This window comes from Piliocolobus tephrosceles, chromosome 4 (genome assembly GCF_002776525.5).
Source record: "Piliocolobus tephrosceles isolate RC106 chromosome 4, ASM277652v3, whole genome shotgun sequence".
NCBI classification, from domain to species: Eukaryota; Metazoa; Chordata; class Mammalia; order Primates; family Cercopithecidae; genus Piliocolobus; species Piliocolobus tephrosceles.
The window spans coordinates 53,903,141-53,917,349 of record NC_045437.1 but is presented as its reverse complement, the minus strand read 5'-3'; the positions used below and the strand labels follow the sequence as shown (position 1 = coordinate 53,917,349).

The 14,209-nt window shown below is 36.0% G+C and overlaps 1 protein-coding gene and 1 pseudogene across 2 annotated transcripts in view; one reads left to right on the top strand and one right to left on the bottom strand.

The window, feature by feature from the left end:
- Window positions 1-14,209, bottom strand: part of ADAMTS6 (ADAM metallopeptidase with thrombospondin type 1 motif 6) — a 333,597-nt gene that overhangs the window by 45,480 nt on the left and 273,908 nt on the right. The window lies entirely within an intron of this gene.
- Window positions 3,915-11,008, top strand: LOC116418762 (annotated as a pseudogene).

Sequence of the window (14,209 nt, the reverse complement as noted above, 5' to 3'; positions counted from 1 at the left end):
ATTTCAGAATGTTATTTTTTTATGAAGTAATAATTAAAGTCCTTGAATAGATAGCTGAAACAGCTCTATATTTTATGAAGATGCATTTTTTTCCTTGCGTTCGTCTTTTATTAATTTTCTTCTAGAATGTTATATTAGACAGTGTGGTATTTCACACTCAAGGGTTGACTATACCAGTAATCTATTCCAAATCTTCCTACAACACTGTACTATCTTCCTCCAACAGCATACAGAGCTCCTTCCAACTATTACTCCCACACTTGGCAGATTTACAGACTTTTTTTTCTTTTTAAGTCAGTAGCAACACGATAACTCTATAAACCAATGCATCTAAATGAATGGATTCTTAAACACATACTTTTGAATTAAGGAAAATGCAGCTTTTAACTTTAGAGAGTAGAAAATACAGATCAACTGGAAATAATCTAAACTAAGTCCACAAGAGAAATGATTGAGTTTAGATTCTTTTTATATGATCAAGCGTCTTGTACATAACTTCTTTTAAAGTAGTCTGTAAAACATTGCTAAGATGTTGATTTTAAACCCGGTTGGGAATAATTACATCCAGTTACACGAAACCACGATGCTTTCAAATCTAAAGACTTACAGTTTATAACAAAAACATAAAATGTCCACATGACCAGTCAGTGTGTACCTAATCAAAAACAAAATTCTAGTGGCTTAGTGTCCAGATCTCCTGGAGATAAGCAGATGTTCTGCAGAATTTAATAAAAATGCACTAATTATATTTTATTCTTAAACACCTAAAGTTACTGGCATGCAAACTGTATATATATGTTTTTTAATGCAATCTTTCTTCCATGCTTAAAAAAAGTAATGGCTTCATATTACAAAAGTTAATTATAAAAGATGATATTGCCCATATATATTTACTTAAAACCCTCTACAAAAGGTATATTCTGTTTAAAGACTTTTAATTTGCTTATCTTTCATTCTTTGATACTAAAGATTCAAATATGATGGTCCTTAACATGGAAATGTAACCCTCACTTTTTGTTCATAAGTTTAAATGTCAGATCCTATATTTAATTTTCTGCCAATAGTTAAAAGTTAAAGATCTATTTTCCCATCAAAGGTTCTTTTATACAATGGTAAGAAGGCATACTCCACTTGAATCCCTGCTCTAGCTACACATCAAAAAATGGCTTTAATAGTATTTTTATACAGTATATACCAAAGGACAATGTGCAAGAAGCCCACCAAAGGGCAAATGAGTCCTAGATGGAAACCATCTGCTGTTCTTACTCTAGAGGGTGGTGATGGTTCAAGTGAGTCCCAGTCTGAGCAAAGATTTCAGAGACCATCGCTCTTCTTCATTTCTTGCCTCCATTCCAATCCCTCTACTTCTCTTATCAGCTGCCCAATGTGTTCCTATCTCTCTCTTCTTTCAGAGAATGAAATATTTTGTAAACTCATTTGTAACATAGTATTTGGCAACATATTGCTTTCCTCAGGGCAATTTACCATCTTAAAAGTAGAAAGAAGGCACTCAATGCACAGAAATTACAACTTGAATTTAACTTGAAAGGGTGATATGTGTTAAACCGAGAAGGATGGGTCGGGGGTGGTGAAGGGCAGGAGAAAGACCTTCTAAGTCTTCTCAACTCTACTCATCAGTCCCATCATTTCAGTGATAGACCATGTAATGGATAAATGGGCATTCTATAACCACCTGTGAGTGAGTCAATAATAAAAAGAAAGAAGTATAAATGTATTCTTGGAATTGATGGGCTAACCAACATCTAAACAATTTAACCTAGTGGCATAGCACATCATATCTACCCAAGAAACAGTTTTCTGAAGAGAAGGGGGGAACATTAGAAAATCAGAGTTTGTACTAAAAATGTATCTGCTGCCTAAGGCAACAATTTGCTTAACCACAGCATCCATAGTAGCTAGCAACCAAGACAACACTATATAACTACAGTATACAGAGCATGTGGCCAGCAATATTAATTTAATTTAAATCTTTAATGCAGATAGCATCCAAAGAGTGACAAGTGCCAGGAAAAAAAATGTCTCTCTGCTCTGCCTTTCACTGCTGGAATCTGGCTGTTGTGCTGTGTGATTGTTGGCCAGACACAAGCATTTGCAGGGCAGAGCAAAGCCCATCTGCCTTGGATCAAACAGCTGGAACCCAGGGTACCAATCAACTCCACCCATATGGTTCTTTCTTCTGAAGAGCCTCCTGCTAGTTTTTATCTTTCAAAGGCTTCCCTTCTCTTTTCAGTGCCTTACCTTCTGTCCTTTTCAGTGTCTTTCCTTCTGTCCTAAGCAAAACTGGATGTCCTAAGGAAACAGGATGATCAAAAGCAAAATGTAGTTCTAAAATATTGTATTTTTCTAGAACAACTGTGTTTAGTAATGGTAAGGTAGGGTGGAACATACATATACTGAGCTTATCCCTGGAGAGCATTCCTATTACTCCTTAGCTATTAAGAGTAATCTTTTCCATATAAAGTATCTAACTTTTTAACTAATTTAGTTTCTACTATGTCTAATGTATACGTTTTTAGTACTATAAGGGAGAAAGTTACTAAGTAAGACAGTCTTGACCTTAATGGGATTACATTAAAATGGGGATGGGGTGGAATAGGGCAAGTACCATTATAATTATATTACATGATGGAGGATAACCAATAAAAAAGTGCATTTTCAGGTCTAATATTTTTAGTTTATAGTTTCCCTATTTTGTTTTATTACTGTCTGATTTCTCTTTTCCCGATCCTCACTGATCCGAAGGACTCTTTTCATAGCCAAATTACTATATCATTACCTTTCACTTTATCTTGTTCCTTTGTTTTTTCTCATCCCAAATTCTGCCATGTTTGGTTACCTCTTTTTGACTTCTAAGTGGTTTAGATAAATGACCTACGGCAAGTTTTCATTCTTCTTTGTAAAATGAGATAATCAAATACATAGAGATAATTTAGAATGTTTCTTCCAGATCCAAAATTCTATAAAAGTTGCCTTCTCTTCTCTCCCTCCACATTTCAATTGTTCAACATTTTTTTCCCACCAATTCTCTCTCCCTTATGTGTCTGCTTTTCTTCTGTATTCTACAGAGTAAGTCTAGAACACAGGCATGTTTCTTTTCATTTGGTTTTGTAGTCTTGTTTCAGTGCCTAAGTTTGTACCAGTGTAAGGTACACGTCAAAGGGGTTACACATGTCAAGAGGCAGAATAGTAACTAGAAATAGGAAATTGTGAAAGGTAAGTTTCCTAATATGAAGAATTAAATCATGCTGGTATACCCAGCATGGGTGTCCATGCTCACGCCTGTAATCTCAGCAACTCGGGAGGCTGAAGCAGGAGGATCACTTGAGGCCAGGAGCTCTAGGCTGCAGTGAGCTATTACTGTGCAACTGCACTCCAGCCTGGGCAACATAGCAAGACCCTGTCTCTAGGAAGAAAAAAGGATTAGTTATATTATACTAGAAAGTAATCTCCATGACCTTAAGTAAGAGCTTGTTATTGGTATTTTATTTAAATTTTAGAGGAATATTGTTGAGAGTACAAAGGCCTTGAGCTTCTTCCACACAGTGTGATGTATTTATCATCAATAGACAGGCTTTTCTTTTAAACATATATAAAATCCCTTTCTTGGAACCAAATCTTGAAATATTTCAAATTTGAGTTAAAATAAGGATATAATCATACACTAACTGTATAGCTTTTAAACTAAAATCTTCATTTTCTTCAAGTAAAAATGGAAATAGTAATATCATAAGTTCCCACAAAATCAGGATGATCATGCTTACCATAATAAAATGCTTTATTTTTAAAAGGCTTTATTTTTTCCAAAAGTATTTTATACATTCAACCTTGTAAAGATGAATAATGTTATGACTGTTTAAAATACTATTTTGGAAAGAATTTTTGTGAAGTGAAACATGACCTGTGATATACAGATCATTAATACAACAGGAATGCACTCTAACTTTGGTTTCACACTCACCCAAGTTTTTCAGTGAGTGAATATGTATCCAAACCCTGTTCATGTTAGGGAAGAATATAATTACTAAAGCAATAGAAATGATGAAAGAGGACTGATGAAATGATGAAACAGCACTAGGAGAATATTTTGGCTTAGAGATTTTTTGCCTTCAGTTACAAATCTTCACATTAGAGAAAATGCAACCAACAACATGCAGAGGTAAACAGTAAAACATGTCAAGATTATCAAAATAATCCTTCATATGTAAGACTTTAAGCTTAAGTTATATTGAAAATATACAGGAGAATTCAAAGAATTTTTGTACAAGTAGTTATATAGGGGAAGCCATATGCTTAAGGAAAAAAGATAAATGAAAATTATTATAGATAAATAAATGAACACACATATTAGCTTCCAGAAGTGTGAACCAACCACAAACATGAGTTTGTAGAGAAGAGTTACTCTGCAATCTCAAGGGCCAAGTTATATTAGAACTAACCCAACAAGGTTAATGATGACAGAGTCTAGGATCTTGGGGGCTGTGATGTTCACAGGTGCCCTGTTATGATGCCAGGTATAGTTAATCCCAGATTAAAGGACACTCTTCCTTCACAACATTGAAAGTGAACTGAGAGGAGGGAATTGTGGGAGAGATTGAATAGGGGGATGTCATAGTTAATGCAGTGACAGACCATTGTCTAGTCCGATAAATATATTATTTTTCAAAGACCAAAATGAAAACTAGGGAATAATGATGAACAAAGCTGAATGCAAACCTTTATTCTTTCTAAACTCATTTGTTTATAGGGGATTAGTATTATTTTAAAAATCTCAGTGATAGGTTTTATATCTCAGTTTGATATATACAGGACTCAAATGTAAAAGGACCTTCATGGTTTCAAAAAATAATAGTACATTGTACAACCCCACACAGAAACTATCTTTCACAGGGAATTTTTCTTTAAAACTAACTGTACAACTATGTTTCTTCAGAGGGAAATGAATGGCATTGAATAAAGTGCTTTTAACTATTCAAACTAAAGTTTCCCTCTATAATCTTTTATTTAACTCTGAAAATAACTTCTGGATTGGTAACTCCTAAGTCAAAGATAAGCACATTTAGTTATAGGATTCAACCTTTTTATGTCTTTCACACTTAATTTCAACCAAGTCTATTTTGAATCTTGAAAAAAAACAACTGGACTTTGTTTTCCTATGCTCCATTTGGGGCTCCTCTGCTTTGAGTTTCTGTGAAAGGTACAGTGAATGTGTCCTTTATAAGCTGCAATACAAGTGTTAGTAATTATTTTTGTTATTATGTCTGTAAAACGTAAGTCTCAAAACCCTTGTTTGTTTGAAGCACATTCTGTTAGTTCAATAATAATGTGAATTAACCTCTTAGTGATATTAAATGTGTTAGACATCTTAGAATTGACAAAAAATTAAAAGGACATCTGTGAAAATGTAAAGCATTTGTCTCTGTTTTATCTGGTACTTTGAGAGCTGTTCTCTTTTAGTCAGCTATTAGTACTGTCCTAAAGACTGTACTACATATTTTCTAATAATTATTTTTTTAAAATAATTTAAAAACTGTCATTTTAGAATGGACTTACTATATACTTTTAAGTCTACATTATGCTTGTGTGTTTCTTTCCTGAAAACAATAAAATATATAATATGAACAAATGTTTGCATAGAAACAATGTAGAAATATCCAACTTTTTAAAGGGGCCAAGGCATGATAGATTCGTTAAAAGTAATCTGAAAATTGTGTTATTAATAAATGCAATAGTATAGGTTATCACATAAAATTGTTAGCTGTCAGGAAAGAAGTTGCTAACAATTTCTCCTTTAAATATATAGTTCCTTCTTTCCTTCCTTTCTTTTTTTCCTTTGCTTTAATCACCCACCATTCTTACCCCAAACTAACAGAGATGGAGGAAGGAAACATATTCAGGAGGACACATCAGAAGGAATATAGATATGAGAGAGAAATTTACACATTATGCAAAACCTCTAGTCTCTTAGCTAGAAGTACAGAAGAGTCTCCAGTTTTAAATTCTGAACATCACCAGGGCCCTGAATAATGAGCAGCTTATATGCATTTATTTTCTCTTCTGAAATGAAATTCAACATCTAGTGAAAGGAAGTTAGGTGACATTTTTAATCCAACTTTAATGATACTCATTTTACCCTAAATCAGGGGTTCTCAAACTTTTTCAGTTCACAGTATCCTTAGTATCTCCAATTTTTAAAATAACATCCCCAAGACAGAAAAAAAAAAAAATGACTAAGAGTCTTACTTAGTAGTTAGTTCCAAATAACTTATTTATAATGATTTGTATGCTGTGAGATCAATATCACTATGTTTCCCCTGAAAATGTACAATCTTCTGCAGTGCCCTTGGGCACCTTCGTACAGTTTGAAAAACACGGTCCCACATCAGGAAAATTCAAAATAGTAGTTGGAAGTCATATAAATCATATTAAAAATCTCAAAGAATCGAAACCAGCCACAACATGTATAAGAATCCAGATGACTTGGGGAGGCTGAGGCAGGTGGATTGCCTGAGGTCAGGAGTCCGAGACCAGTCTAGCCAACATGTGAAACCCCGTCTCTACTAAAAATACAAAAAATCAGCCGGGCGTGGTGGCATGTGCCTGTAATTCCAGCTACTTGGGAGGCTGAGGCAGGGGAATTGCTTGAACCAGGAAGGTGGAGGTTGCAGTGAGCCATGATCGTGCCACTGCACTTCAGCCTGGGCAACAGAGCCAGACTTCGTCTCAAAAGAAAAAAAAAAAAAAAAAAAAAGGATCAGGCACAGATTCAAAAAGTAAAATAAAAAGAATTTGTCCTAGCTCAAAAAAAGAAAGACATAAATATCTTCTATGTTTATATGCTGTTCTCTCTCTGTCTCTCTCTCTCTCACTCACACACACACACACGCACACACAAATATACACTCATAAATTAGGCTCAAAATGACATTCAGGGAAGAAAAAGTATAATAAAAGAAGCATCAAACACACAAATAAAATTAGACTATGTAAATGTAAAAGAAAAAGTAATAATAGCATTTTAAATTGTCAATGATGACTGATCAGAAACATTCCTGTATAACCATATAGTATATGTAAAATAAAATCTGTGCCCTTTGATCTTCAAACAAAATAAAAAATATCTCTAACAGTAAACCTGTCTCCTTCCTAACTCCTCATTAATCTAAGCATAACTTTATCTCTTCCCCCAAAGAGCTGCAAAGCAACGTTTAGCAGAGAGATGCTTTTGTGTATTAGCAGAAACTTGACCAAATTAAGTTCTTTGGTATGCAATTTTTGTACTTCTATACAAAGAGGAAGAAAGAAAAATCTAGAAAAATATTTGGAGAAAGTAATCAGGAGTGTCAATAGAGCCAATGGCAGGACAAAAACTGTATATTTAGAGCATAAATATAAAATTGTAATAAATATATCATATGTATTTCTGATATTTATTTGTACTGAAAATAAAGATTCTTAAGGTTTATTTTCTAACAGAACAGTTACAAAGTTAAATACAACACTACAGCATCAATTATCGGGTAATGGGCTTTGGAAGGTCTCACTTTAAAGCCTAAGCATTGTATAATATTAAGTAAGAGGAGGGGATGGGAGTGAAATGAGAATGGTATGAACAGAGGAAAATAAGAACACACCCAGAAAAGTAGGGTAGAAAATTATCATGAATATTGCTGCATTCTGCAAAGATTCATTCCCTTAAAGAAAGTAATTTCCGGCCGGGCGCGGTGGCTCAAGCCTGTAATCCCAGCACTTTGGGAGGCCGAGACGGGCGGATCACGAGGTCAGGAGATCGAGACCATCCTGGCTAACACTGTGAAACCCCGTCTCTACTAAAAAATACAAAAAACTAGCCGGGCGAGGTGGCGGGCGCCTGTAGTCCCAGCTACTCGGAGGCTGAGGCAGGAGAATGGCATAAACCCGGGAGGCGGAGCTTGCAATGAGCTGAGATCTGGCCACTGCACTCCAGCCCAGGTGACAGAGCGAAACTCCGTCTCAAAAAAAAAAAAAAAAAAAAAAAAAAAGGGAAAGTAATTTCCTAAAAAATAGAAGGCCTTCTCTGATTAGAACTGTAATTTAAAAGAAAACAAATTGTATCAGTGTTCATAATAACTGAGTTCAAACAGGGGCCATATGCCTCTTCTATTCTGACTTGTGCATCTAAATTAAAGTTGGTTGAATACCCAACCATCTACTCATTTTAGCTCTGTTAAGTATCAGATAAACTTGAAATTAGAATAAATTTCTGTTTATTCTAATAAACAGAAATCTGTTTAGCACAATTTCAGTCAGTTTTAAAAGCATTTATTACATTAATTGGATGTTTATATGATCCCTCAAGTGAAGGAAGACTGTAAATATATAGGCATGCCCAAGGCCAATGGCCATATTAAACAAAATTATGAAATTAAGTAGCATGCTATCCCTTCTTTCATTCCCTTCTCTGATGCTCCTCTCTACTTTCCCATCCCAGATACCCATTCCTAAGTCTCATAACCTTAGAATTCAACTAGTAGCCACTTAAAAACAGAGATATGTGTTAGTAATGCTCTCAGGGGTATTTGCATCTGAATGTTAATTTTTTGAAGACTAAAACTTTTAATAAGTTTCAAAAGCAGTACTTCTCAACCTTGGCTGTACATTAGAATTACCTATGGAACTTTTCAAAATGTGATGCCCAGGCCATACCCCCAGCCAATTAAAGAAGACTCTCTGGGGGTGGGGACAAAGTATCATCATTCTTTAAAGTTCTCCTTGGGTATTCCACTGTGCCACCAAAGTTAAGAATCATTGCTCTAGGGAAAGCATTCGAAAAAATGAAATTTCAAGCTAGTGAAGGAGATCTTTATGGGTGGGGATATACCATGTTTCCCTACTGAGGTGACCAACTGGTGAAAAAGCTCTTTTTATTACAAGAGAACACTGCATTACTAAATTAAAAAGGTCACTAGAGACTAAATTGCTAGGTCTTGATTTCAGCAAATTACTTGAATTCTATCTATAAATTATGACTAATAATTTCAATGCCTATCTTATGTAGCTACTGAGGATTATCAAATGAAATACAGTACCAGAAAATGTTTTAAACTTTACAATTTTATTATTATATAGCTGAGCAGTAGAACCATCTGTCACCAAAAAGATTAGTGATACTGCGGTTACAACTATAATATGGATTATTACCTAAAAGACTTGTCAGTCTGTTTAGTGGGCATTTACTTTAGGAAATCTAAGTGTCTACCCTGGAGCCTCAAAGTATAGTTCCTGAGTCAGTGGCACCAGCAACACCTGGAAACTTAGAAATGTAAATGCTTAAAGCCTCCCCTAGACTACTGAATCAGAAATTGTTGCTAGAACATAGCAATCTGTGTCCTAACAAGTCCTTTAGGTAACTCTGATGTGTGCTTAAATTTGAGAACCACACATCTAGTAAAAAGAGAATATGTATGAATAAAATCAAAGGATGAATATACAATATTTGTTATTTGAAACTTTAAGAGGTCACAGTGCATAAGTATATTGGCATAAATTACTACTTTTAAAAATCTCCTACAGCTTTGTATTTCAAAACAATACAACTTTCCTTACGCAGCCAAGATTTATTAATTAGCACCTGATTATAATCACTAATCCAATGGTAGCATATAAATTTGGGAGTCAGTAAATTACAAAGTACAAAATAAGTTTGGGTAAGGAATACAGAAACAAATTCTAGTAGCAATGGTTCTGGAAATAGTCATGTTTTTGGGCTTGGATTTCTCTCTGAGGAAGAGTTGCAGCTGTATCTCAAAAATCACACATATCCTGAAGACAACACCCCATAGCATCTCAATGTTCCTTTTGAGGCAAAGGAAGTGTTTCATCACTGACTCAGAGAAAAGACCATTACTTGGACTGAATCACCAATGTTTCCTGTAGCATTAGATTTGTCACTGGATCTGCTAAGCAACAGAAAAAATTTCAAGCTTCTCATCTTAAAAGATCTCATAAGATCAAGCTATCATTATTGCTCCCAAACTCAATTAAAGCCCAAAGGTCTGGATATTAATAAAACACATGCAGGACAATAACAAGAGAGAACACTGAAAGATCTTGTGAGACTGCCACCAAAAGTTCCTTGAGATCTTTCTTGTTTTCTCTTTGCCACTTAAAAGAATGTTGACAGCCTCAAGACACCCAGCACCTCTTTGGAGAGATGAACATGGAGTATCCCAGTTAAGAACTGACTTTATCCCTTTTCCCCACCTAGCACTGCTGGGCCTGCAGGTCTCTATCAAACGGTGGACAATAAATAAATAAAGCACACACACACCCAAATACAGGTTGATAGTTCATGTAACAAACAGAGATACCATTTGTCAGATTGCTTATGCCCATATAGAAGGGGATATGATAGTTTGCACAGCATATGCACATGAACTGCCAAAATATGGTGTGAAGATTGGCCTGACAAATGATGCTGCAGCGTATTATACTGGCCTGCTGCGGGCCCAGGCTTTTCAATAGGTTTGGCATAGATAAGATCTATGAAGGCCAAGCTGAGGTGATTGAAGATGAATGTATAATGTGGAAAGCACTGATGTTCAAACGGGTGCCTTTATCTGCTATTTGGATGCAGGCCTTGCCAGAACTACCACTGGCAATAAAGTTTTTGGTACCCTGAAGGGAGCTGTGGACGGAGGCTTCTCTATCCCTCACAGTACCAAACAATTCCCTGGTTATGATTCTGGAAGCAAAGAATTTAATGTAGAAATACACCAGAAGCACATCATGGGCCAGAATGTTTCAGATTACATGTGCTACTTAATGGAGGAAGATGAAGATGCTTACAAGAAACATTCTCTCAATACATAACAGCATAACTCCAGACATGATGGGGAAGATGTGTAAGAAAGCTCATGCTGCCATCAGAGAGAATCCAGTCTATGAGAAGAAGCCCAAGAAAGAAGTTAAAAGGATGAGGTAGAACCATCCCAAAATGTCCCTTGTATAGACAACAGACTTATTGACAGCAACAAAAAAACAAACAAACAAAAAACAAAAAAAACTGACTTTAGAATTAATCCTTAGTTTCTGAGTGAAAGCTAGGTAGAAATGACTTCTTCTTGAAAGGTTTCTTAACTATAAAATGAAATTTCATTAAGGAGAAGATGACTCTGGCTTTTTCTTGGGTCGAAGTTCCTAAACCCTAAAGGGACTTTACTTCCCTCAATCATAAGCTTCCTATATTTAAAGAACCTGGGGTTAAAAGTGAGGGTATGTGTAAGAAGAGCAACTTCAATAATTGATTCCTGCACTCTATATCCTAGGAAATATTTTCCACCTATTCAAAGTAAGCAAGATGGCTAGGTGTGGTGGCTCACGCCTGTAATCCTAGCACTTTGGGAGGCTGATGCAGGTGGATCACTTGAGGTCAGGAGTTCAAGACCATCTGGCCAACATGGTGAAACTCCGTCTCCACTAAAAATACAAAAATTAGCCAGGCGTGGTGGTGTGCACCTGTAGTCCAAGCTACTTGGGAGGCTGAGGTGGGATAGTCGCTTAAACCTGGGAGGCAGAGGTTGCAGTGAGCCAAGATCACACCACTGTGCTCCAGCCTGGGCGACAGAGTAAGACTGTCTCAAAAAAACAAAAAAAAACTCAAAACAAAACAAAAAACAAAGTAAAAGAGAGAGGAGCTTGGTTTTAGTTACCTACACTAATTAAAATTATACTGTTTTTTCCTTGGCAAAGCTTTGCCCCACTCTATAAGAAAAGTAGCAACTCTAAACTTTCATCTCCCACATTAGAAAGGACAAGCACAAATATATAATTGCCAAAATTAATTCCTTTTACTCATTCACTCATCTAGCACTTTGGGAGGACACCGTTGGCCTCAGTAAGGTGCTCAATAAAGTGCATTTATTGGGCACCTACTATGTTTCAGATGTTGTTCTAGGGGGCAAAATGAGTCTACAAAGATGCACAGACTTCAGTGATGAGGACATGGATTCCATGTGTCTAGAACACTGGATTTGATTTCTCTGTCAGCCAAGACCAGTGGTACACAAATTTGAGCAAGCATCCAAATCACCTGCAGGGCTTGTTAAAACACAGATTAATGGGCTCCACTCGAAGTTTCTGTTCAGTAGGTCTGAAATGGGGCACTCAAATTAGCATTTCTAACAAGTTTCTAAATGATATTGATGCTGCTGCGGGGGAACCACTTACCAAAACAAATGGCAGCTCTTCACACCATGCCCTTCATCTGAAGAAGGCAAGAGCCTCAAGAATGCTCATAATCACCCACAACCAAGCCTAATGTGAGTTCCCAGAACCACCTCCAGTATCTAAGAGCAGTAGTTCCAGATCACGGAAAGAAGGACAAATAACAAGGAAGAGAAAGCTCTCCCTTCCAGAGGCTTTTCTCTCTCCCTGTCTTTTTTTTTTTTAACCCCCTACCACAAGAAATCACTTCTATTTCTCAATACAAGTGTTATGGGAAAAAAGTAACACTCATCTACACTTTTTATTTTCCTACATCAACAAAATTATATTTTTTTCTTCCAAATTCAGTTCTCATGGCCTTTTTCCTCTTCTCCTTCTTTGTTTTTTTTGTTGGACTACCTCCTTTCTGAACAAATAAAATCATAGGATTGAAGGAACATTGAGAATTCATTTAATCCCTTCTTGGTCTCAGACAAGACTGTGTCTAAACCATCCCCAAATATAGGAATTTCAGTACAAAGATGAACTGGCTCTAAGAATTTCCATTCAACCTTCTGTCGCATACTAATACGCATCCCCTTAGCTTTCTTTTCTACAAGCTAATCCACCTCAACTTTAGACTATCCTTATTAGAGTTCCTAAACTTTAAATTATTTTAGTTCTTTAATAAGTTCATTCCACCTTGCCTCAGGGCCTGAATTATGTACGTACTGTTCTAGAAGACTTTTTGTTGGAATATGCAAAGGGAAAAGTTAATTTATAGAATAAAAAGAATTGAACTGGATAAAAGAAAGATATATGTATAAATGCCACTAAAAAATAATGCAATGGCATATACTTGATCAATTAGTTGCACGTATTTATTTAAAAATGGTAATGCCCTATGGCTTTAAAAACTTTACATTACAAATCACCAGCCATTTTACACATAAAATGGATGGGAACTAGAGATCTTTTAAAATATGTCACAAATTATACATAACTATGTTTCATGATACTTTACACAGTAGAGAACATCAATATATTATTCATCTTTTTTGTTTTTTTCATGTTGTATCGACTTTATATTGAAATTGGAGTTGTAGTTAATCATTGCTTTAATTCTGTATGAGATTAAAAATACTGAATTGGGCTGGGAGTGATGGCCCATGCCTGTAATCCCAGCATTTTGGGACACTGAGGCAGGAGGAATGCTTGAGGCCAGGAGTTCAAGAGAAGCCTAGGCAACACAGTGAGATCCTATCTTTACAAAAATTTTAAAAATTAGCCAGGTCGTGGTGGCGTGCTCCTGTGGTCCTAGCTACTCAGAAGGCTGAGGTGGGAGGATCACTTGAGCCCCGGAGGTTGAGGTTGCAGTGAGCCATGATTGTGCCACTGCACTCCAGCTTGGGCAACAGAGCAAAAATCTGTCTCAAAAAAAAAAAAAAAAAAATAGTAATAAGTAATAAAATAAAAATACTGACTAGATTGTATGATAATTATTTCTCTAAAAATAACCTCTCCGATTTAAGACTTGAAAATCAGAAGATGCAAATATAAGACAGGATGAAGTCTATATAAAAAGCATGTATTTCTGCATAGTTTAAAAAAGGAGTATAGGTAATATATTGGGTGATTTACTTTATTTTAATTTTGCCCATTCTAAATATCACTATTTAAAATTTAATATTTGCTTCTGGAATGGTGAGGTGATCTAGTCCAGCCTAGGCCTGAAGGACAGGTTTGTTTCCTTGCCTATCAGGATCAAGGTGTACGGTGGAGGCGATGCATTTAGTCTCCAGAGAGAAGGAAGATGCTGCTTGCACAGCACTTCTACTCACCAGTCCATGCAGCAGCAAGGGTGTTGGCTTTGAAGGAAGCCAACTGTCCTGCTCTCCCAGCCAGAGGTAAAGAATTGCATTGGTGGCCACTAGAGGGAGGAGGATTAGGAATAGAGTAAATTGTAGGGAAAAGGCACCCATGAAAAACGCACATGGGACAACCAACA